General features: G+C 41.1%; 1 protein-coding gene across 2 annotated transcripts in view; it reads left to right on the plus strand.

Moving 5' to 3' along the window:
- The first annotated feature begins 14,572 nt into the window (after nt 1-14,572).
- Nucleotides 14,573-24,047, plus strand: part of SESTD1 (SEC14 and spectrin domain containing 1) — a 134,349-nt gene continuing 124,874 nt past the window's right edge. Inside the window, exon 1 of one of the 2 annotated variants that reach the window (XM_061135397.1) lies at nt 14,573-14,687. The gene's annotated coding sequence lies outside the window, so the exon portion shown is untranslated. Of the gene's footprint in view, nt 14,688-15,015; nt 15,033-24,047 lie in introns of those variants that run through there. The other variant, XM_061135398.1, reaches the window with a different exon arrangement.

Here is a 24,047-nt window from a genome sequence, read left to right on the forward strand (position 1 = left end):
CAATATCACATGACTATTTCTATATCTGTTAACCTTTTCTATTTTCCGTCTGCTTATCTTCCGTGAACTTTCTTCAGATCTGTCCTTTAAATTTACCAATATTTTTATTCCACTGTGCATAATATGTGTTTTAACTAATCAATTGAGACTTTTTTAACGGTTGTATTTTTTTTAAATTTTTATTGGAAAATAGCTGAATTATTATGTTGTGTTAGTTTCTGCTGTAGAGCAAAGTGAATCAGTCGTATGTACACATGTACCCACTCTTTTCCTTAGATTCTTTTCCCACATAGGTTATTACAGAGTATTGAGTAGAGTTCTATTTCTATTTCATAAAGTTTTGTCTGTTTTTTTCCCCCAAATGTTTCTGGTTTTAGACGTGAAGCCTCTTATTACTTACTCATCTTATTTATCATTTTTTAAATTTTTCAACATTTTATAGTAAGTTTTCTGTTTGTTTGTTTGGTAACATGAATATTTGAAACTTTTGGGAGACTAGATCTGATGTTTGCTGCTTCTGATTCATTCATTTGTTTGCTTATATATTTTTTATACTGATTGATTTAGTTGATATTAATTTGTGGGATTCTCAAAGTTTTAAACAAAAGATGTGTTTCTCCAAAAATCCTCTTCTGTGTGAAACCACATGTACCGCTGACCTGGGACCACTGGAACTTCTTTTCAGGTCTCCAGCTTCAGGAGAGAGCTGATTTCTAGTCCCTGTCTTGTCCCTAGGTTGCCTCTCTGGGTGCTGCCAACCAGCACCAGGTCAGTCTGCCTTGGTGGCTTAACACTGCTCTGTTTTCTTTTCCCCACGTCCAATGAACCCAGAAGTACGTGACATTCCTCCTCCTGTTTTCTTTCCAATCAAGCTATCTCCCATCATTCTATCAAACCCACTCTTCCTTGGGTTGCCAATTACAACTATTACACCTGCCATTTCTCAGCCTCATCTTTATTGCTATGACAATTTTATGTGTCGCCTTGGCTGGGTCATAGTACCCAGATATTTGGTCAGAAATTTATTTAGATGTTTTGGTGAAAGTGTTTTGGGAAAAGATTTACATTTAAATTGGTGGACTTTGAGTAAAGCAGATTGCCTTCCATAATGTGGATGGGCTTCATCCATTCAGCTGAACTCCTGAGCAGAACAAAAGACTGACATTTCCCCCAACAAGAGGGATTCCATAGCAGAAGGCCCTGGGACTTGAACTGCAGCATCAATGCTGCTTGGGTCTCTAAATTACCAGTTTATTTTGGACTTGTCAAATTCTGTAATTGTATAAGCCAATGTTTTGGACTTGTCAAATTCTGTAATTGTATAAGCCAATTTTTTAAAAACAAACATAATACATACATCTATCCTACCTATTGGTTCTCTTTCTCTGAAAACCCTGACTAATACACTCACCCTATTAGTATTATTAGACTGAATTGGTCATTCTTCTCTTTTAAAAGTATTTCTTTACTTGCTTTCCATAATAATACATGCTCCTGATTTTATATATATATATATATATATATATATATATTTTTTTTTTTTTTTTTTTTTACAGCCTCATGGTGGTGAAGTTTCCTTTGTTGATTCTGGCTCATCTTCCCAGTCTCTAAATGTTGGATGCTCCAGAATGGACAGCAGAGGCTTTAGATCTCTTCTCGACACTTGTTCTCATTAATCTCACCAAGTCTCATAGTTGTGACATTACCTTTACACTGATATACCAACATATTCCAAATGTACGTTTCTAGTCCAGACCTCTTAACTCATATTTCCAGCTGCTTTATACTAAATGTATGCTTATTATCTGATATGTATCTCAAAGTTAACATTTTCAAAACCAAATTATTAAGCACACCTCCCTTTCCATTCCCCTCAAGCCAAACTGCTCCTCCCTATGATTTCCACATAGTAAATATAGAATATTACTGTTCTAATTGCGCAGGCCCCAAACCCATGAGTTATTGCTGGATTCTTTTCTTCCTAAACCCCTACATCTAATCTGTTGTGAAATCCTGGTGCCCCGCTTTTATCTTATAACCAGAATCTAACCACTACTTACCACCTGCTTTCCCCACACTGTGACAAGTCACTGTCATGTCAGTCCCGAGTATCGGGTCAGCCAAAAAAGTTCACTTGGGTTTTTCCATCAGATATTACCAAAAAAATCCAAAGGAACTCTTTTTTTTTTTTTCTTTTTTAAGATTTATTTATTTGTATTTATTTTTTGGCTGCGCTGGATCTCTGTTGCTGCGGGATTTCCGTAGTTTCAGTGAGCAGGGGCTACTTTTGGTTGCTGTGTGCAGGCTTCTCATTGCGATGACTCTCTTGTTGCAGAGCGTGGACTCTAGGTGCAGGCTTCAGTCGTTGTGGCACACAGGCTTGATCACCCCACAGCATGCGGGATCTTCCCAGACCAGGGATGGAAGCCATGTCCCCGGCATTAGCAGGTAGATTCTTAACCACTGGGCCACCAGGGAAGCCAGAAAATCAACTTTTAAACAACATACAACAAAAAAACTCCCCAGCAAAGAAATACCTTCTAGCTTGATACATTATATCTTTCCTTTCCTCTCCTCCCCTCTCCCCCACAAAGGAACTTTTTGACCAGCCCAGTGGTTCTCATCTCTCAGCTGTTCTCTGTGCCCTTCCCTTCAAGGTACCCTACACTCAGCAGCCAGAATGAGTCTTTAAAAGTACAAACCCCGCCTATCATTCCTCTGCTCAAAACTGAAGCTTTTTCAGTTTGCTCAGAGGAAGAGCTGCAATCAATTCCCTAAAAGACCCAGCACAATATCTTTCCCTCTCACATTATTCCCTTCCCTCTCTGCCCAGGAAGGTGCTTTGTTTGTTGTTTCTGCTGCTTGAAGCGCGTTTCCAGCAGATTTCTGCAGTGCCTTCTTTCAACTTTTCCAGTCTTTCTTTCACGGCTACCTCTTTGGTGACACACCTTCCTGGTTATGTATCTAAAATCCAATGTATATCCCATCCTCTATTTGCCATCCTTCCTTTATTGTTCTCCATAGCATTCATCTAACAACTATACATTATACATTTTGTCTCTCTGCCCTTCAACTAGAGTATCAGTTCAATGAGGATAAGAATTTTGCTTTATTCACTGCTGTATCCTCAGTTTCTAAATACCATCCCTCATAATAGGAGGCACTCAATAAACATTTGTTGAATGAATGAAAAATATTGCTGTAAATATCCATTCTTGGCAAAGGTATGGGGAAAGATGCAATCTGTCACATTTGGGGAGGTAAGTATAATTTGGTGCCATAATTTTAGAGCTTTTTCATTCTGCAGTGAGCCATTCAGTCACGGTGAATACATTTGCACCTAGACCTGCTCAGCTTCTATCATTTTTATTACCTGCCTGGCCTGTGCAGTTGTTGAATTTTCCACCCTTGGCCCACAATAGTTTCTCATTTCCACCTTCCCTTAATTGACCCTCTGTCTGCTCATGTAACCACAGTAGGGATACTCAAAATTCTTCAAGTAGCATGTTTTTTAATGCCTCTTAGCCACTGTATATAGGGCTTCCTCAGTGGCTCAGTGGTAAAGAACCCACCTGCAATGCAGGAGACACAGGTTTGATCCCTGGGTCTGGAAGATCCTCTGGAAAAGGAAATGGCAACCCACTCCAGTATTCTTGCCTGGGAAATCTCATGGACAGAGGAGCTGGCGGGTTACAGTCAGTTTTTGCAACCTTTTAGGGTTGCAAAAAATCAGACAGAACTGAGCATGAGTCACTGAATTTGTTGTTTCTTCTGCTTTTTCTTCTGTTTCCAGCCTAGACACTGCCCACTCTTCCTTCTAGACTTAGTTCAGGAGTCAAAGCCTCCTGAAGCGTTCACTAGACACCTTGGCAGCGGCTCTTTTCTGGATCTGTATAACGTTTGTGTAGAATTTAATGATAACTTTAGCATGTGTTGCATTGCACTGAGTGTTTGGTTGGGTTCCTGTCTCCCCATGAGACTGAGCACAAGCTTATAATGCCTTCAGCCTTGTCTCCAGGCCTCTAAAGCGGGTTGTTGCTGTTGTTCAATGGCTAAGCCTTGTCTGCCTTTCTGCAACTCCATGGGACACAGCAAGCCAGGCTTCCCGGATGTCCTTCCCTGGGGTTGGCACTACCGATTTGGTTGCCTGCAGAAATATCATTGAATGTTTTTTCCCATGTTTCTGTTCATGCCCATCTTTTTTCCACGTAAAATGCTTGAAAGTTGCTCGTATGACACTAAAATGACCATGGAAGCATCTAAGCATAATTTCAATACAGATCAGGTACCTAGGGTTGTTTCTCAGAAGGGTAAGCTGAGCGCCAGCAACAGCCCTTGTGCCAGATTTGCTGCCATACTTTAACTGAAAAAGTGTAAACTGTAATTGTTTTCATCTTAAGAATAGTGAAAAGATACTGATAAGATAATAAGAGTAATAAGATTTATTGGCTTATTTGCATATTTTTGTATAAAAAGTTACAGTTTCAGAATAAAATGGTCAACTAGAATTATGTGGCTCCCTTTCTTGAAGTCCCCAAAGGGAAACATGCCTTTTATTCTTTTCTTCTAAATCTAAGATAATGTCAATGAGGCACAAACCTAGATTGTGTAACATGTTTTGAGCACTGATCCACAGTGCCGGAATCAAGTAACTCCACACCCTAAGAAGTGGCTGTAACCCAGGATGACACAATCTGTATTTGTCAACTTGCCAATTAAAAAAAAAAAGAAATTGTTTAAAGGCCCTTTGTTATATAATAATGTTTTATTCAGAAGGCGAGCCAGAAGGAGAGGAAAAGTTGGATTGATACAAAAGGCAATTCTTTCCATTTCCCACTTTATCCCACAAGCAAATCAATCCTTTGCTTTAGTATTGCTAGTGCCTCCTCCAACTTTATGCAATGGGCCTTCTCCCAAGCTGCCATTCAGCTGCTAAAGTCTTGCCGAGTTTCTTCACCTCTCCAGACCAACTGGACAGTGACAGAGTGGAAGGATCCTGGACAATGGCTGGAGGTGACTTTTAAATGTGGTTTGTCCCTATTTTGTTCAAGAAGACAGAATTAACACACACACACACACACACACACACACACACACACACAAGAAGCAAACACAGAGGCAAGAGAGCCTTTTCTGATCATGGAAGAACTGAAGCCAAGAGGGAACACTCTGGTCTCTGGCCTCAGATTTTGAGAGTCCAGAGCAAAACACATTACTTGATTGTTGAGGTAAATGTTGACGTTTGTAGTCAGGCTGATGCCTGGAACACACTGAAAAACAAAAGTAAACCTTATGACTTGGACCAAGCTTGTTTTTAACATTCTTTTCTGTCTTACTAATAAGTAGGACCTAGCCCCATGCTGAAATACCATGTAACAGAAACCAAAGAACTTTCTCCATAACTTAAATAATAATGCCTTCTAAATGAGACCTGATTCTTTCACTATGCAGATTATACTTGACAATCAAGTGCTTTTACCTCTTCAGCTTTGAATAAAATATTTTTAGATGTAAATTTTTTAGACCTTATAATGCACATAATAAGTAAAAATATTCTGATCAAGCAAAATTGTATTTTTCTATCCTAATCATGAATAATCATGAATCCTAAACATTAAAAAAACTAAGATCATGGCCTCCGGTCCCATCACTTCATGGCAAATAGACGGGGAAACAGTGGACACAGCGACAGGCTTTCTTTTCTTGGGCTCCAAAATCACTGCAGATGGTGATTGCAGCCATGAAATTAAAAGACGCTTGCTCCTTGAAAGAAAAGCCATGACCAAACTAGATAGCATATTAAAAAGCAGGGATATTACTTTGCCAACAAAGGTCCACCTAGTTAAAGCTGTGGTTTTTCCAGTAGTCATGTATGGTTGTGAGAGTTGGACCATAAAGAAAGCTGAGCACTGAAGAACTGATGCTTCTTCTTTCTTTTCTTTCTTTGCTTTCTTTCTTTTAAACTGTGGTGCTGGAGAAGACTCTTGAGAGTCCCTTGGACTAAATTAGCCAATCCTTAAGGAAATCAGTCCTGAATATTCATTGGAAGGATTAATGCTGAAGCTCCAATACTTTGGCCACCTGGCTAATACTTTGGCCATGTGAAGAACTGATTCATTGAAAAAGACCCCAATGCTGGGAAAGAGTGAAGGCAGGAGGAGAAGGGGACAACAGAGGATGAGATGGTTGGATGGCATCACTGACTTGATGGACATGAGTTTGAGCAAGCTCCGGGAGTTGGTGATGGACAGGGAAGCCTGGCATGCTGCAGTCCATGCGGTCGCAAAGAGTCAGACATGACTGAGCAACTGAACTGAAGTGAATCATGAATAAACTGAAGAATTATTGCAGCGTAGGGTTTTAAAGGTGAATCAGCAAACCAGAAAATAAGGTACTTGAATGTGTGTTTTTAATATACAGTGATGACACTAGAAGTAATTAGCATTATAATTTTAGTATTTGGGTGGGTAATAACATATTTCACAAAAACTGCCCTTTTAGTCTGAGGTTTAGAGAAGCATAATCCTGCAGTGATTATTCTTTGTGTCAGCCTGGTTCCCTACTCTCCCCTTTAACTGGTAATGCCTCATCTTTTTTTGAAGGAGACTTCCTCCCATGATGGGAGCTGCCAGTCCTCCACCCTCTAGGAGGTTGTCCTACTGTTCAGTGTTTGACCATTCATATGACCCAAAATTTTCACCCCCAATATTATCCTACATGAACGCTCCATCAGATGAAGGATACCCACTCAGTGCAAACAGTAGCTCTTCTCCTGGTAACCTAAAACAAACTAGTTTGAAGCTGTACAGACTGAAGACAGGCCAGAAAGAAACTGGGTTGGGAGAAGGGACTCTGAGAAAGATATTGACTTTGATTTCGTTTCTGGTTCTGGCTCAGAAGTCCTCAGAAATGCTGTTCTTCTGTCCGTGCCCTTAAGCTATGGCAGTGTCGTTCCAGAAAATCCATCATGCCTCCACCCCAATCCAGTTCAGATTGGCTCTGACACTTGCAACCAAAGAGTTCTGACACCTATTGGAGCATATTCTGTACTGACATTTAATGGTACTGATTGGAAGAAAATTTATTGGACAGAACTATAAAAATTTCATAGCCAGTTTACTGTACTCTATTATGGAATGTATTGTATATTGCCAGAAGCATTTAAAACAATTTGCCTTTAACTTGACCTCCTTTGTTAATCTCTATTACAAAGTTTATATTAATTAGGATTGACAGTAAATTGATTGCTAAAGTTAGGGACTTTTCCTTAGTCTGAAATTTTATTTCATTTTCTATTACTCAGAATACTTTTAAAGCACTATTGATGTTCAAGAAATAAACTTGTATCATGCCTAAATTATGCACCACATCTATCTACACACATACAGATGGTACTGCAAATATTCATACACTTTTAGCTTACAGCAGCTAGTAGTCCAGAGGCCTGGACTCTAGACGTTTCATTAACTAAGTCTAGAATTAGGTATGTTGCTTAATTTGTCTAGGTCACAGGAAAATGAGGATGCTGGGACAGATGGGGCGGGGGGAGAGGGGGGTGTCTTCCAGCTTTAAAACCCTAAGATTTCACTAGAAGAAGAAGCAGTCCTACTAGAAAGAAAAAACCTACTGATTTCATAAAAAAATCAAACATTACCTTTTACTCTTTCCCTTGGCCTGTTTACTAAAAGCACTGTATGAAAGTGTCATTGGGGGAAAAAAATCCTACCCGAAAGAAATGAATACAAACTATGCTGGCCTTGGAAAAAGTTCTGTTGTCTAAAGGATTCGAAATACATTGGCCTAGATGATGGACTAACAGGTGGCAAAACAAAACAAAGCAACAAACCAAAACAAACAAACAACAACAAAAAACAACTCCACTCTTTAAAGTGTTCTTTTTATAATTTCAGAAACATGAAAGTACATTTTTCAAAAACCATATCTTTTTAACTTCCTCGGAAAAGACAGAAGTCTTGCGCTTGGAATTAAACTGTCAAAAACTGATGAAATAAGTACTCATAGTAATTTTTAAAGAAAATTATTAAAGATCTTTCCTAAAAATTCACTAATGTATTAAATGTACATTATTAAAAATAAGTGTTATATTCCTTTAGATTTAAAAATACAATACCTTGATAATTTTTCAAGTATTGATTTTGAAATGCTAAACACTCCCAAAGGCAAGAGTTGCAGAATGAATACCGGCTCAGTGCTGCAGCTTTGGCACCATCTCACAGCTTTGTGACTGTGGTTTGTTAGGCAATTCTACTTGCAAGATATGGAAACTCAAACATGTGACCTCAGGGAATAGGGTGCTAGGGTTTGGTTCTTGTCTGTTGGGTTTGTGAAGAATACATATGCTAATCAGAAAAACTGAAATGTCAGCCATGCTATCAGCTTTCCTTCCTAGGAATAACGGGAAGGTTCAACAACAAAGCCTCTTAGGAGGAGAGGGGTGCAGATGGAGTTGAGCTTTTTGGAACACAGAATTTGAAGGAGATTCAGACCCCAGTGTATCAGTAGGAATTTTGTGGATTTTAAGAGCCAGAGTCCTCATCCTGCTGGAACATCCCAATCACCTGAGGACTGTTTTAAAAATACAGATTTAGAGGCCCCCTCTGCCAAGATCTGGTCCAATACACCTGGGAAAGTGCTGGGAATGTTTGTTTTTAAAAAGACTCCAGCTAGAAATAGCTGAGAGAGGAAGAGAAGCAAAGGAGAAAAGGAAAGATATATCCAATTGAATGCATTGTTCCAGGCAATAGCAAGGAGAGATAAGAAGGCCTTCCTAAGTGAACAGTGCAAAGAAATAGAGGAAAACAATAGAACAGGAAAAACTAGAGATCTCTTTAAGAAAACTGACAATATCAAGGGAAGATTTCATGCAAGGATGGGCCTAATAAAGGACAGAAATGGAAAGGACCTAATAAAAACAGAAGATATTAAGAGGAGGTAGCAAGAATACACAGAACTGTACAAGAAAGGTCTTAATGACCTGGATAACCACAATGGTGTGATCACTCATCTAGAGCCAGACATCCTGGAGTGTGAAGTCAAGTGGGCCTTAGGAAGCATTACTAACTCAGTGTTGGCCACAGGACTGGAAAAAGGTCAGTTTTCATTCCAGTCCCAAAGGAAGGCATTTCCAAAGAACGTTCAAACTACTGTACAGTTGCGCTCATCTCACATGCTAGCAAGGTTATGCTCAAAATCCTTCAAGTTAGGCTTCAACAGAATGTGAACCAAGAACACTTCCAGATGTACAAGCTGGATTTAGAAATGGCAGAGGAACCATAGATCAAATTGCCAACATAGAAAAAGCAAAGGAATTGCAGAAAAACATCTGCTTCATTGACTACACTAAAGCCTTTGACTGTGTGGATCACAACAAACTGTGGAAAATTCTTAAGAGATGGGAATACCAGACCATTTTACCTGTCTCCTGAGAAAACTGTATGCAGGTCAAAAAGGAACAGTTAGAATTGGACATGGAACAATGGACTGATTCAAAATTGGGAAAGGAATACGTCAAGACTGCATATTGTCACCCTGCTTATTAACTCATATGCAGAGTACATCATGTGAAATGCCAGGCTAGGTGAAGCTGAAATCTGGAAGCAGGAATCAAGATTGCCGGGAGAAATATCAACAATCTCAGAATGCAGATGATACCACTGAAATGGCAGAAAGTGAAGAGGAACTAAAGAGCCTCTTGATGAAGGTGAAAGAGGAGAGTGAAAAAGCTGGCTTAAAACTCAACACTCAAAAAACTAAGATCATGGCATCCAGTCCTGTCACTTCATGGCAAATAGATGGGGAAAAAGTGGAAACTGTGACAGACTGTATTTTCTTGGGGTCCAGAATCACTGTGGATGGTGACTGCAGCCATGAAATTAAGACTCTTGCTCCTTGGAAGGAAAGCTACGGCAAACCTAGACAGTGCATTAAAAACAAGAGACATCACTTTGCCCACAAAGGTCCATATAGTCAAAGCTATGGTTTTTCCAGCAGTCATGTACATGAGTTGGACCATAAAGAATGCTGACTGAGAAAGAAAGAATGCTTTTGATTGTGGTGCTGGAGAAGACTCTTGAGAGTCCCTTGGACAGCAGTCTATCCTAAAGGAAATCAACCCTGAATATTCATTGTAAGATCTGATGCTGAAGCTCCAATACTTTGACCAATTGACACGAAGAGCAGACTCAATGGAAAAGACCATGATGCTGAGAAAGACCGACAGCAGGAGGAGGAGGGGGCAGCAGACGATGAGATGGTTGGATGGCCTCACAGACTCAATGGACATGAGTTTGAGCAAGCTCTGGGAGTTATTGAAGGACAGGGAAGCCTGGCCTGCTGTAGTCCACGGGGTTGCAAAGAGTCAAACATGACTTAGTGACAGAACAAGAAGAAGATTTTGAATGCCCTGCTCTCTGGCTTGCCTAGTTTTGCCCTGCACTTGGTGTGTGCTTCCTGCTCAGCACACTACCTGTTGACTCCCCCAGCTTCTTTGCTAAGGACTCAGCGCCTCACTTCCTTCAAGCCTTAGCTCCAAGGTAACCTTCCACTGGGACTTTCTCTATTCCTGTGATAGAAAGTTGCACCCCAGCCTCTGGCACTTTCTAGTTCTCTCCCCTGCATAATGTTTATCCAACATTTACCACCTCCTAATACAGTTTGGTATATTAATTTCTTTATTGCTTGTCCCATCCACCAAAATGCATGATCCTTGCAGAATTTTTGTGTATTTTCTCCCTACATACAGTATTCCCAGCACCTAAAATAGGAAACTCTTGATAAGTATTCATTGTGCAAATGAGTGAATGGATGTGCGAATGGATGTTTTCTGCTTAGTCATTGGCTGATGTTGTCTTCTGTTCACTGGAGATGTGTCAGTGCCCTCCTCACATGTGGCCACCCTCTCTGCCTCTTTTTGGACCCAGCTTCCCCAGTTGATTGTCTGATCGGACTGGTTTTTTGGATTGAGTTTTTTCCCAGGTCATTTTGAATGAGTGTGCATTGACTGTTTACAGGTCAGGTACCCTCCCAGGGGTAATCCACGGTGATTCAGGGATTACAGGGCAGGAAAGAGCACTGCCTGGGGCCACCCCTTCAGCAGGGCCTGTGGGTGGAGCAGTTTCTCCAAGAAGCCTATTTTGGTGCCGTGAGTGCTCAGCAAATCACCTGACTCAGCTGAGCTTCAGTGTAGGTCTGCCTTATCTCAGGGCGTTCTTCAGGAGTTCCAGAGAATGATGTTTGGGAAACATGTGCACATAAAATACTAGCTTATAATGAAGCGAAATGAATGTGAGAAGTTATATAATTTCAGGGGAGAATTATATATTTATAATTAAGTTGCAGGGGAGAAATTAGGAATTTAGGAGCAAGTTGCTTAAAGTGCTTTGGGGATCCTCCCTGCCCCCCCCCCCCCCCCCCCGGACTCCTGAATGCCTTTCAAATGTTATTCTTATTCACATTATTCTCTGTTTGGCAGGGGATCCTGATACGTAACTTCCAAAGTGATATTGAAGATGAATACATGCAAAAGTGAACACTCCGTCTCCAAAAACAAATCGCACAAATTCAGTTTGGAGGAGTATGCTTAAATAGGTATGTATGTGTTGAAGTCCTAGAAAAGGTTTGAGTTTTTGTTTTTAGTTGGCAAAAAAGAACACGATATTTATGAATAGTGCAGGTTGGTAGAAAAATATAAATGTGATATCAAGCTGAATTTTGAAACATCACCACAAGAATGCATAAAATTGTATTTCTCTCTTTTCTCTTTATAGCTGGAAGGCTGGACTCAGTTCTAGATGCCACATTTTAAGAGGCACTAGGGTATGTTTAGAGGTGAGTGTGTGGAGGAGATGCATAGGGCCTGTGTGTGGAGGCTGTGTGAGGAGGCACACACCCTGTCTGCTGACTTCGGCGGTGTAAAAGGCTATGTATGGAAGGGGAATTGGACTCTTCTGTACTCAGTACATCTAAGTACTATATTAACATTCACTGGATACTTTAATTCAATTGTATTCCTATTAGTGTTAATGATTTAACATATTATTTTCCTCTTTTAAGTCAAGCAAATTAATACTTGGAGCTATTTTTGTGCTTGTCCAAGGTCATATAGACAGAAGTTATAGAACTAGGACGTGACCACACTACTTTGGTGTTTAAATCCACTGGTGTTCTCTACTAACACCATTGCTACCCACCAAGTTTACAGGGAGACACATTTCAGTGCAAAGTAGGGACTAGCAGGGCTGTTCAAAGATGAACACTATTGTGAGAGAGGAGTGGTTCCCCATCACTCAGGGTTCAAGCATATGCTGGACAGCTGCTTTGCAAGGATCTGGCTGTCCCTTCACTTTATAGATATATAAAGAAGGCTATGTTTACCTTATTAACAAAATACTAAAAATGAATAGAGCCGAAGGAACTCCAGAGGTGAGGCCTAATGCATTTAAGTGATTAAGCTATGTCCAATCCGTTGTCATTGGAAAATACAGCACCCAAACACCAGCATTTATAGTCCAATGTGTTTCCTGTTGCAATAGTTGTCCTTTATCTAATAACTGGGTCCTCACTGTTGTGGAACTAGTGGGTATGGAAAGAGGAAGGGCAGGGATGTTCGGTGAGTTACTATAATAGATTATTTGCATGATCTTGCTTTATTAAAACAAGCAAAGAATGTGAGTGGTAGGAGGAGAAGGTTTAAAATGATAAACCGAGAATGCCATATGGTAAAGGAAAGAATACTGTGGAAGGCTAAGTAAGGAAGGCAGGGACTGTGGATTGCACTGTATTTCCCTCTTGTTGAGTAGATGCTCAACATGTATTTATTGGAATGAATAGTGACATCAGTACTTGAACAAATATTTAAAGAGAACCTTCCTAGTGCTGAGTATTGCGCTATGTCCAAGAGCCAAAAATGAACTAGACAAAAATCTCTACCCTTTTAAGGAATTCCCAGTCTAGTGAGAAAAGACCACCAATCAAAGCAGTAGGAAAAAAGAAAGCGCTAAGGATTATTGTAGAGAATAGATCGAAATTTCCATGAAAGCTGAAAGGAAAGAGTAATTCAGTGTAAGTGTGTTGGCTGAGGATGTGGTTGTGGAAAAAGGACAGGATTTCAGGGAAGATTCTAAGAGGAAAAGATGCACTATCTTTATTATCTTGAAGGACAGTAGACCTTCACCTGGTTAAATGAGGGATGAATTTCAGATGGAGGAAAGCATACAAAGGCACATGAAGCAGAGCCTGAACGTGCGATGTAGTGGGAATTAAAGCTGGAGTTGAAAAGGTCTGGGGATCAGATCATAAATGACCATGGATATCACGGTAATTGCTTGAACCTGATTATCCACGTGAAAAGCCTTTGAAAGACTTTAAAGCGGGAAGTTCTGTGTTTTTGAAGCATTCCTAGTAGTTGATAGGAACAGAAGCAGAAACAAAGTTAACAAGGCTTGACCTAAAGGGTGGCAAAGAGGCCAAAGTCATGGAGACAGATTATCAGTCACAGAAGTAAGAGGAAATATTAATCCATGGGACTTTCAATCAGAGAACTTTAGTAGAGAGATTTAGTTGCCTAGTTGTTGGAATGGTGATTTTTTTTTCAGTGGAATTAGGTGATACTGAAGTGAGTGGCACAGTGAGTAATAAGTAAGGCCTGAGACTGGGACCACATGGCTGCCTGGAGCTTGTATTAGCTGATGACTCTTTTGAACTGAATTCAGGAAATGACATAAAAACAATTTGCGCAAGAAAACTGGAAGAACAGGGACTCTGAAGTCATTACATTTGGAGGAAAATAACTAGGGGTGGTGAAGATGGGCAAGTAGCCATTATCAGAGGGTCATTTGTGGATAAATTCTGGACTGCCCAATGGAAAGCTCCCCAAAGAAAAACAAATGTCCTGAATCCAGCCCTTTCTCACTACAACCCATTCCCCTCCAACTGCCTTATCCTTCAGCTACATCACACACCTCTGTGTGGGGGCCTGGCAGTGGGTACTTGGAGCTAAAGGAATCCCAACAAACCTAGGCTGACAGTGTCAGAATTCTGAAAATCCTGGATACCATATACATATTTCCGTATGAGGGCAGAGACAACAAATGACTTGCGAGGCGTCAAGTGGCCGTGGGGGTGTCCTTCCTTAAGCCCAGGCTTCCCGACTCTAGGCCCAGTCCTCCTCCCACCACCCCACGGTGCCTGTGGGCTTGGGAGGCGGGAGCTCCGCGCCTGGTAAGGATCACCGGGTGGGCCTGGTGGCGTCGGAGGCCCCCTCCTCGCCCAGCCCCAGCGGCCCCCGGCCCCCGGCCCCCGGCCCCCGGCCCCCCGGCCCCCCGGCCCCCAGCCCCCCGCCCCAGCGGGACTTCCAGCCCCGCCCCCTTCCCGTGCCGGGCGGGGTCGCCGCGCCGCCGCTACCCGGGCGCGCGCTGGGCAGCGCGGACTCGGGTCGGGCCGAGGGTTCCGGGAGGGCTCGCCAGGCCGCCCGCGCCGCAGCCCCTGGCCTGACGCACGGAGGGGCCGGGACGCAATCTGCCACGGGTGACCGGAGCCACCGCCGCCCGGGCCCGCTCCGCCCCCAGCCCGCCTTCCTCCCGCCTCGCCCTCCGCCTCCGCCCGCGCCTCACTCGCGTCCCCGCGTCCTTCCCACCGCCCCGGAGCCGCCGGCCCCCAGCGCCAGCCAGGTGAGTGTGGCCGCCGCGCGGCCCGGGCTGCCCGGGCGGGGAGGACCGCGCAGGCCCCGGGGCCAGGCGGGGAGCGCGGGCGGGTGGAGGCGGCGGTGGGCCCAGCTTTCTCACCCCCGCGCGGGCCGCGCGACTGCGGGAGGGGGGCCCCCGCCCCGTCGCCCCCGCCGCAGCCCCCGCGGCCACCGCAGACAAAGCGCCCGAGGTGGGCGTCCCGCGGGCAGCCCTTGCCTCCGCGCCGCCTGCCGGGTGCGGCCGCGGCCCGCCGAGCCTGGGCGGCCCGCCTCTCGCCTCCCGGGCGCCCTTGTTCATTTCTGGGTGAAAGGGACCCGAAACGTGCAACAGGTACGGGCGTTAATCATTATTTTGCGGCGGGTCCGGTCCGCCCGGCGTGCGGGGACCAGATGTGGCGGCCGGCTCCGGGGCGAGTCCCCGCGTCCAGCGCCCGCGGCTGGCTCCTTTGTGTGGCCGGTGACCGGCCCTGGCCGGCGGGTGGGGGACGCCGGCCAGAGACCCTCGGGCTGCAGGAGCCTTCTGGACGGCTCCCTTGGGGCGTGGGGGCTTGGCTTACCCCGGTATGCGGGCCGGTAACATCCCTCCAGCCTTTGCAGGAGTCACAAAGGGAAGGGAGAGCGGGTTGGCAGGGGTATCTGGATGTGTATTTATTTTTATATCTGAGGTAGACTTGTATTGGAGAGGAACCGCAGTCTGGCAGGCTGAGGGTTTCTGTGGCATTTCACCCCGCGATGCACCATTTGGACATGGCAGCTGCTGCGACTCCCTGGTAGTTCTCCTCTTGGTGCTTTGACATCTTTCTTAAACAGACATTACCTGAGAAGTTGGAAATGCTGTTGAGTGAGTAACTCGATGCAGCTGTTTGACAGGTCTTTCGTCTCTTCACGTTTTGTCTGTGCCAAGGAAACCCACCGTGTATGCTAGCATAGGTTGGCAAACCCTCAAATTAAGATCACCGCTCAAAAATACCCCATGTTGGGAAACATTAATCCGTATGGTTTACTTTGGCTTGATGAACCTTATTTTCTTAGCTGTGAGAAACTTTTTTTTTTTAACCCCCAAAGAAAATACAAAATAAAGAACAATTTATCTTTGTTTACATACTTTGGGTCGTGCTGTTACCTAGCTGGTTTCATTGGTATGCTATTTTAGTATAACAATACTAAATGGAAGGAAAATATCTTCCTTTTGCTTTGAGCAATAAAGTACTTCTTTGTTCTAGAACCAGGAAGCTTTTATACATAATACTTTGTGGGGCCAAAAGTTAGTGACTGTCTTTACCCCGTGACCAAATTCATGAAAAAATACTCAAAGGACTTAGAAAGCATTTCCCAGCTTTATAGATTGTTTTTATATTCCAAATTCCAGGATATCATTTTGTTGTATATTTATTCAAACAAGCTAGACTAAATTTAACCTTAAAAATTGGGCCTACTCTATAAATTCCCCAGCATTAGGGAATGAATTGACTGCATTTAAAGAATTTACCAAGCATTTTGATCTCTGTGTATAATAGTTGGCAGGATCTGGTGATGGTCTTAGAAATGTGACAGCAGAATGCAGAACATGGAAACAGGTAGATCAAGCTTGCGAAATTCCATCTACTTGGGTTTTAGTTAATTGATGGGTATATCTGAAAACTAAATGTCCACTAATTTAAAAACAAAATGCTACATTTTGACCTATTTTTAAAAATGTACTCTATAAAGATTCCTTGACACTGTCTCTACTCCCTAAAAACAAATGATACTAATAAGGACTTTTCTTTTGAAGAAATAAACTAATACCAAATTAATCTGATCTGTAGAAATTTTCTGACATAATTGGTAGTTTCACTTTACTAAAAATACCATTCATCTGTGTAACATCTAATTCAAAGAGCTTTCATAGCTGTTACAAGCAACAGGAATAACCTCCTGAAAAAAGTAATGTCTTTACTATTAAAAAGTAGGAGAAACTTAAATTTCTACAATAGTTTTATTAAAATATAATTCATATACTGTAGAATTCACTCTTTTAACATGTACAATTCAGTGAAAGTGAAGTCGCTCAGTTGTGTCCAGCTCTTTGGAGCCTACCAGGCTCCTCTGTCCATGGGATTTTCCAGGCAGGAGTACTGGAGTGGAGTGGTTTTTGTTTATTACACAAGGTACTGCAGACATCATCACTAATTCAAGGAGCTTTTTCCACATCCTAAAAGGAAACCCTCATACCATTAACTGCCACTCCCATTCTCCCTCATTGACACTTGGCAGGCACCAATCTATTTTCTGTCTCTCTGGATTTGCTGATTTAGGACATTTCCTATAAACACAATCATACAATATGTGGCCTTTCGTGTCTGTCTTTCACTAAGTGTAGTGTTTCCAGAGTTCATGCATATTATGCATGTATTAAGATACTTCCTTTTTATGGCTGAATAATATTCCACTGTATGGATATGTCACGTTTTGTTTATCTGTTCATCACTGATGGAAATTTAGGTTGTTTCCACTTTTTGGCTATTATGAGGAATGCTGCTATGACGGTTCATTTTCAGGTTTTTTGTGGACTTAGTTTTCAGTGATCTTGATTATATACTTAGATGTGGAGTTGCTTGGTCCTAAGGTAACTCTAATTATTTGAGGAACTGCCAAATTATTTTCTGTAGTGACTGCATTTTACATTCCCATCATTAGAGTATGAGGGTTACACTTTCTCCAGCCTCGTTAAAGTTGTCTTTTTGATGATAGCTATTCCAGTGTGTGTGAGGTGGTATCTTACCACTGGTTTTCGTCTGCATTTCTGTGATGGCTAATGATGTTGAGCATCTTTAAGTTCTTATTGGCCATTTATATATCTTTTTTGGAAAAAAATGTTTGATTTACAATTTTTCAGTTTATGTTTTCACATGTGTTTTTCTCGTATAGTCTTTGAAATAACCCAGTTAAATAGGTTTACTCCTATTTTGCTGCTAGGACACTGAGGTTTAAAGAGGTTAAATAATTTGTTCATTTTTTAACCTTATGGAGTTAATAAGAGTCAAGGTCTGAATGTAAACTCAGATCTTCTGACTCTGCTTCTTGCATTCTTTCCACTTTATGAGGCATACAGAAGTTAAATTGTGTTTGCAGCTTTGCTTGGTTAATCATCGACAGAGTAGGGGGAAAAATAAATAAAAGAATGAAACCAAACAACAACAAAAAGCAGGTGTTGTGTCCACACTGCCTCATGTTCTCCAGATTTTGTTATGCTTTTTCAAATAAATTCTTTGATTTCTCCTATCCTAATAAGGTAGACATCATTTCCATATTTTCTTTGGGGAAACAAACCTAAAAACAGCTTCTTAGTGGCAGTGCTAATCCTAGAACTTGTTCACTGAGACATTGCACTTTCTGTTCCTCTGGAGCTTCCATGTTCTCTATTTTCCCACTAATTTATACCCTTTAACCATAGAGTAATTGAATAATTTCACAGTTTTCATAAACATTAAGTTATTTCTAGGTTACACTGAAATTAATTTTTATTTTTGAACAGGGCAGTTTGCCAGATTCACTTTGAAGTGTAGGATTACTAAGGTGTGTATTTCAGTTTTTATGTGTTACTTACTCTGAAATTCTTGTCTCCCTAGAGGGTACATAGAGGCCATGTGTTATTTATTTGTCTTTGCTTTCCCATTGTCTGCCATTGTGCCCAGATATGTAAGAAGGACTCTAATCTTTTTTGGGCGAATGAATACAAATATATTTTTTCCATTCCCCACCCCCCAAAAAAAAATCCAATAAAAGTCATTCTTAGAATAAAGGCAGTACAAATTCTAGACAAAGAATTTCTTATCCCTCACGTATGACCTGAAAAATAATAAATGATAATTAAAACTTGACTTAAAACAGCATTATCTGATGGAAGAAAGGAAATGTTCAATGCTGGGCTTAAAAAAATTTAAGGTATCTGGACGCCTTAAGGTAAGGTGTAATTACCTTACCTTACCTTAAGGATAATTTAAGGTATCAGGTATCTGGAGACTGGCACAAAAACCCTGTGTATGTGCTCCATGCCCACACATAGGGTTATACCTTGAGTGTGTGTTAGATAAATGAATGCCTAATAAGTGAATAACTAGCTTTGACTGTGATAGCTAGAGGAGAGACATCAAATGGCTATCAGGTCCTGTTTTTCATTTGTATATTTTAATTGTCAAGTATGATACATGTTAATTATAAAAAATTCAAATAATATAGACGAGTATATAGTAAAGGCCTTTCCTGGCGGCTCAGATGGTAAAGAATCCACTGCAGTGTGGGAGACCTGGGTTCAATTCCTGGATGGGGATGATCCCCTGGAGGTGATCTTGCCTGGAGAATCCTCATAGACAGAGGAGCCTGGCGAACTATAGTCAGTGCAAGCAGTCAGAGTCGGACATGACTGAGTATCTAAGCACATGTAGAGTAAAAGGCAAAAATGTCACTTCACGGTTTGTCCCCATCCCTTCCTTCCCCCCCAAGACTGCTCCTGTCCCAGGTCACCTTGTTAGCAGTTTGGGGTTTATATTTCCAAATGTACATCTTTGCATTTATGTGTATATGTATGTGCAAACACACATTTACATAGCCAGCCATACTTAGTACATACATGTATATTCAATGGTTTTTCTTATACACAAGAGCTCATACTACACTTATTTGTTTTTCACTCAACCTGTTAAAGACTTTTGCATATGTGATCACAAAAGATAAACATAATATTTATGTTTCACTTTTAGTTTGCTTTTCTTGACTCGTTTGGTGTCAAGATTAAGTTAGTCTCTTGAGAATGAATTGGGAAACTTTTTTTTCCTCTGTGCTCTGGAGTATTTGAAACTGCCCTATAAACATTTATTGACAATCACCTAACAATCTTGCAGTGAGGGAAGAGAGCTCTAGGACAATCTTTCTGTGATTTTTTTCTGTTTTTATTGTTTTATCAGGTTTTGGCCCTTATTTTCTGTTCCATTTTTGGTTAAAGAAGTCCTCCCCCCAGCTCTGATGAGTAAATTGACAAAAGCAAAAGCAAATGATTACATGAATCAGCGCGTGCAGGAGTATGTGTGGTTTTTTTTAGAAGGATCCAAAGTAGAGTCCTGCTGTTAGTAATTGTATAACCTAATAAGCAAGTTACTTACCTTTTTAAAACTTGTTTCTTTATCTGTAAAATGGTGATAATTCCTGTATCACAGAAATCTGAAAAGTATTAAATGAGATGTGAGCTAATATGTGAAAAATCTCAGTGGTTGGATCCAATAAGAATGAAAAAATTTATAATACTAACTATAGCATGCTATACAAATGTAAATTTGTCACTGTGGTTATTATAAATTGTTTTGGCCTAATACAGATATATTTAAGGAGAATAGATGGTGGTTCTAGAGACAATTTCCACTAACACATTGGAAGGATCTGTAAGAATTTCCAGGCCATTTAGAATTTAAATTTGGTAGACAGTTATTTCTCAACACTTGTATGCTTTTGAGGCAGGACAGTAGGAGAAAGTAGTAGACTAAATAGACCTGGATTAATTTTGTATTATCACATGTGACTTTGATAAATTAATTTCTTTCAGTAAAATTGGATGAATGTACCTACTTTGCAGGGTAGTCATGAAGAAAGAGGTTAAGATCGTGCTTAGCATCTAATAGATGTACAACTGGTTGGTTTTTTTCTTTGCATGTAATGAGTGCCCAACAGTGATGAACATGAGGTGTTGGGTTCTGCTATTTTAAGACTGCTTGATGTAGCGGCAAGAACCTTGGTCCTTGAATTAGAGCCTTGGTCCCTAAATGTAGCCACTGACCTTGGACAAGGCGCCTGCTAAGCTTCTGTTTCCTTACCTATAAGAGAAGAACAAGAAAACTGACACTTATTGAGGATCTGTTTTACATACAGTTTACTAAAGTGAAAGTCGCTCAGTCGTGTCCGACTCTTTGCAACCCCATGGACTGTACAGTCCATGGAATCCTCCAAGCCAGAATACTGGAGTGGGTAGCCTTTCGCTTTTCCAGGAGATTTTCCCAGCCCAGGGATCAAACCCAGGTCTCCCGCATTGCAGGCGGACTCTTTACCCTCTGAGCCACAAGGGCTTACAGTTTACTAAGTAGTTTACAAATCTTATTTAATCCTCCCAATAATCTTACAGAAATTATTGTCACTTCTCAAGCTTTATAGGTGAAGAAACAAAGGCACAGGAGTTAGACTTTCTGAAGTCCACTTGGTGGACTCCCCAGCCCCTAACCACCCCCGCCCCTCCTGTCCACGCTCTTTCACTCATTACAACTATTTCCTCCTGGGGTGGTAGGGTGTTCCCCTGCATACAGGAAATACCAAGTGAGGAGCATTCTGCAAACTGAAATACTAGATGTATTAAAGAGCTAGGCCAATGTAGGATGAAATTACTTATTTATTAATGATTTCCATTAATAAAATACAAACAGAATTGTTAATGTGTCCTAATGCCTCTGCTTAAGAATAGTAATTTAAGTTTTATAATACTTATGTTGCTCATAATCGCTTTACCTAAATAATTTATTAGGCTTCATTCATTTCCAATTTGACCAGGTAAAGAAGAAGGGGTAGGGAGTAGTTGTAAAGGAAAAGATAAGCTTTATTCCGCTGTTTGGTAGTGGTGTGTGTGTCTGTATTTATGTATGGAAGAATTGGGAAGTACAATTCCCTGGCAGTTTGGCATTTACAGAAACTACAGGTTCTTGGAAAGAAGTAGCGGAAATCTGCATTATAATTCATTGTCTGCTAGAGGACTTGCAGAGTCATTTAAAATATGAACCTGCCTTTCTCAGCTGGTTTGTAAAGAGCTATTGATTATATTCTTGAAAGATAGTAATGTCTTTCCTTTTATAGGAGTTGCCATTTTATTTGATAGATTCAGTGATATTGATTTGGCATTTCCGCAAGCCTTGTGCCAGGGATATGCAAAACAAAAATTGCTGTTAGAACATCACAAATAAATTGTGATTCAGTAATAGTATAGAAGGTTTAGAGATTATCTCTTGAGGCTTCAGATATCATTTTTATTCTGTTTGGTAGGAGTGGGAATTCCTATGTTTAGATTAGAGAATTTTGCAGAGTAGGCTTGAATTGCTCTTGGTGAATCTCACTGTTACTGAATGCTTGCTATTTTGCAGAATACAAAGCATTGTGGGCTGTGTAAGAGTTACAGAACATGGTTCTTGTCTTCAAAGAGTTTATATTTAGTCAGGGAGGCAATGAAGGAGGAAACCAAGTAAAAGGACACAGAGTTCTTAAAGCTTGTATCTGCTCCTTGTGAAATCAGTTTTGCTGCGGTGAACTTTGGTGAGACGTCATAGATTCTCCTAATGGATACTGTAAGAAACACCCCAACCCTTGAAAACTGATAGTTGTCTATCTTGTTCTTTCTCTGTATAGTGTTCTTTGCTTTGTAAAAATTACTGTTTGATCTTAGTACCAGGAATAGTTCCCCTTCTGAGTACTTCTCTGTTTATCTCCTGAACGGTGGACTGGATTTTCCCTTAGGTGTTGGCTGTTGGAAAGCCAGACCAGATTTGTAGCCTACCCCAGAGCAGGCTTATAGATTTTATGCTGTACATTTTTTCAGCTTTTTCCTTGGCATCATTTTTGGTATTTTCCTTATTCTTTTCTATTATCTTATATCTGTTAATTTTTTGTAGTTCATGTATTCCTGTAAGTTTCATTAATCCTTTCAGAACAAAGTAGCAGTAAATGTAAATAAATATATGTGAAATTCATGGAGGAACTTATCAAGGCAAACAAATCAATATGACAAATAGATTTTATTTCACGGGCCTGTTGAGATTGATAATGAAGGCTGCCTGGAGCACTGCAGTAAGAAGTATCAATAGCTGGAGTCTGTTTTGTAAATAAGTGCATTTGTATCATTTCTTTTTAGATTCCTCACATCAGCGATATTTCTCTTTCTCTGACTTCACTGAGTATCACAATCTCTAGGTCATCAGTGTTGCTGCAGGTGGCATTATTTCATTGTTTTTAACGGCTGAGTAATAAACCATGGTATATGTGTACCACATACTCTCTATCGTCATCTGCTGATGGTCATTTAGGTTGATTCCATGTCCTGATTACTGTCACCAGTGCTGCAGTGAACTTTGGGGTGCATGTATCCTTTCAGACAATGTTTTTCTTTGGCTATATGCCTAGGGATTGCAGAACTATATGGTAGCTCTATTTTTAGTTTTTTTTTTTTTAAAGAATCTCCATACTGTTCTCCATAGTGGCTGTATCAATTTACATTCCCACCAACAGTGTAGGAGGGTTGCCTTATCTCTACATGCTCTCCAGCATTTATTATTTGCAGATTTTTGATGATGGTCATCCTGAAGGTGTGAGATGATAACTCCTTGTAGTTCTGATTTGCATTTCTTTAATACTTAGATTTGGGAATTCCTAGGTGGCGCAGTGCTAAAGAATCCGTCTGTCAATGCAGGAGACGCAAGAGGTGCTGGCTTGTTTCCTGAGTCCGGAAGATCCCCTGTACCCCCACTCCAGTATTCTTGCCTGGGAAATTCCGTAGGCGGAGGAGCCTGGCAGGCTGGAGTCGGACACGACTGAGCAACTGAGCACTCAGTACTCAGAGAACCAACTTAGTGGGTGTGAGGTGGGGGAGGGGAAGATGAGGAGTCTGGGACTGACTTGCTCAGATTGCTATGTTTAAAAACAGATAATCAACTATACGTACTGTACAGCATAGAAACTGCTGAAATATTACGTAACAACTTAAATGGGAAAATAATTTGAAAAAAAAAATAGTTACAAGTGTAACTGAATCAGTTTTCTGTACACCCAACACTAACATGACATTGTTAATCAACGATACTCCAGTATAAAGTTAGTAAGCCCCGAACAAACAAAACGCATTTGCAAACGCAACAAAAAATTTTAAATACTTAGAATATGAAGTACGTTCATGATCTTATAATCAAAATTTTAAAAAAGAGGTAGTTGGGGGCAGTGTGAATTTAGTGGGAAAGGCTACTGTGGTCGCAGAGCAGTGTTGTCCGTGGTGTAGGGGTGGTGATGGCATGGACACCCGTGTTTGCATCTCTGCTACAAAGTGTACGGGATACTCAGTAGCTCACTAGGTGGCTGGCTTTGAAGTTCATAGCTCAGTTTTGCTGGGAGGGATGCGAAATTGGGGAAGAAGCTGATTTGTTGGGGTTGGTTTGGTTAGAATAAAATGTTTGCACTGCATAAAGGAGAAACGAGGCTGGTGGGGAAAGTGAGGTCGGTGATGTGGGAAGCTTTAACTGATAGATGGATGAGATGAGATTTTTAAAAATCTTGTAAAATTCTAATTATC

The sequence above is a fragment of the Dama dama genome, chromosome 33 (genome assembly GCF_033118175.1).
Source record: "Dama dama isolate Ldn47 chromosome 33, ASM3311817v1, whole genome shotgun sequence".
Taxonomy (NCBI): domain Eukaryota; kingdom Metazoa; phylum Chordata; class Mammalia; order Artiodactyla; family Cervidae; genus Dama; species Dama dama.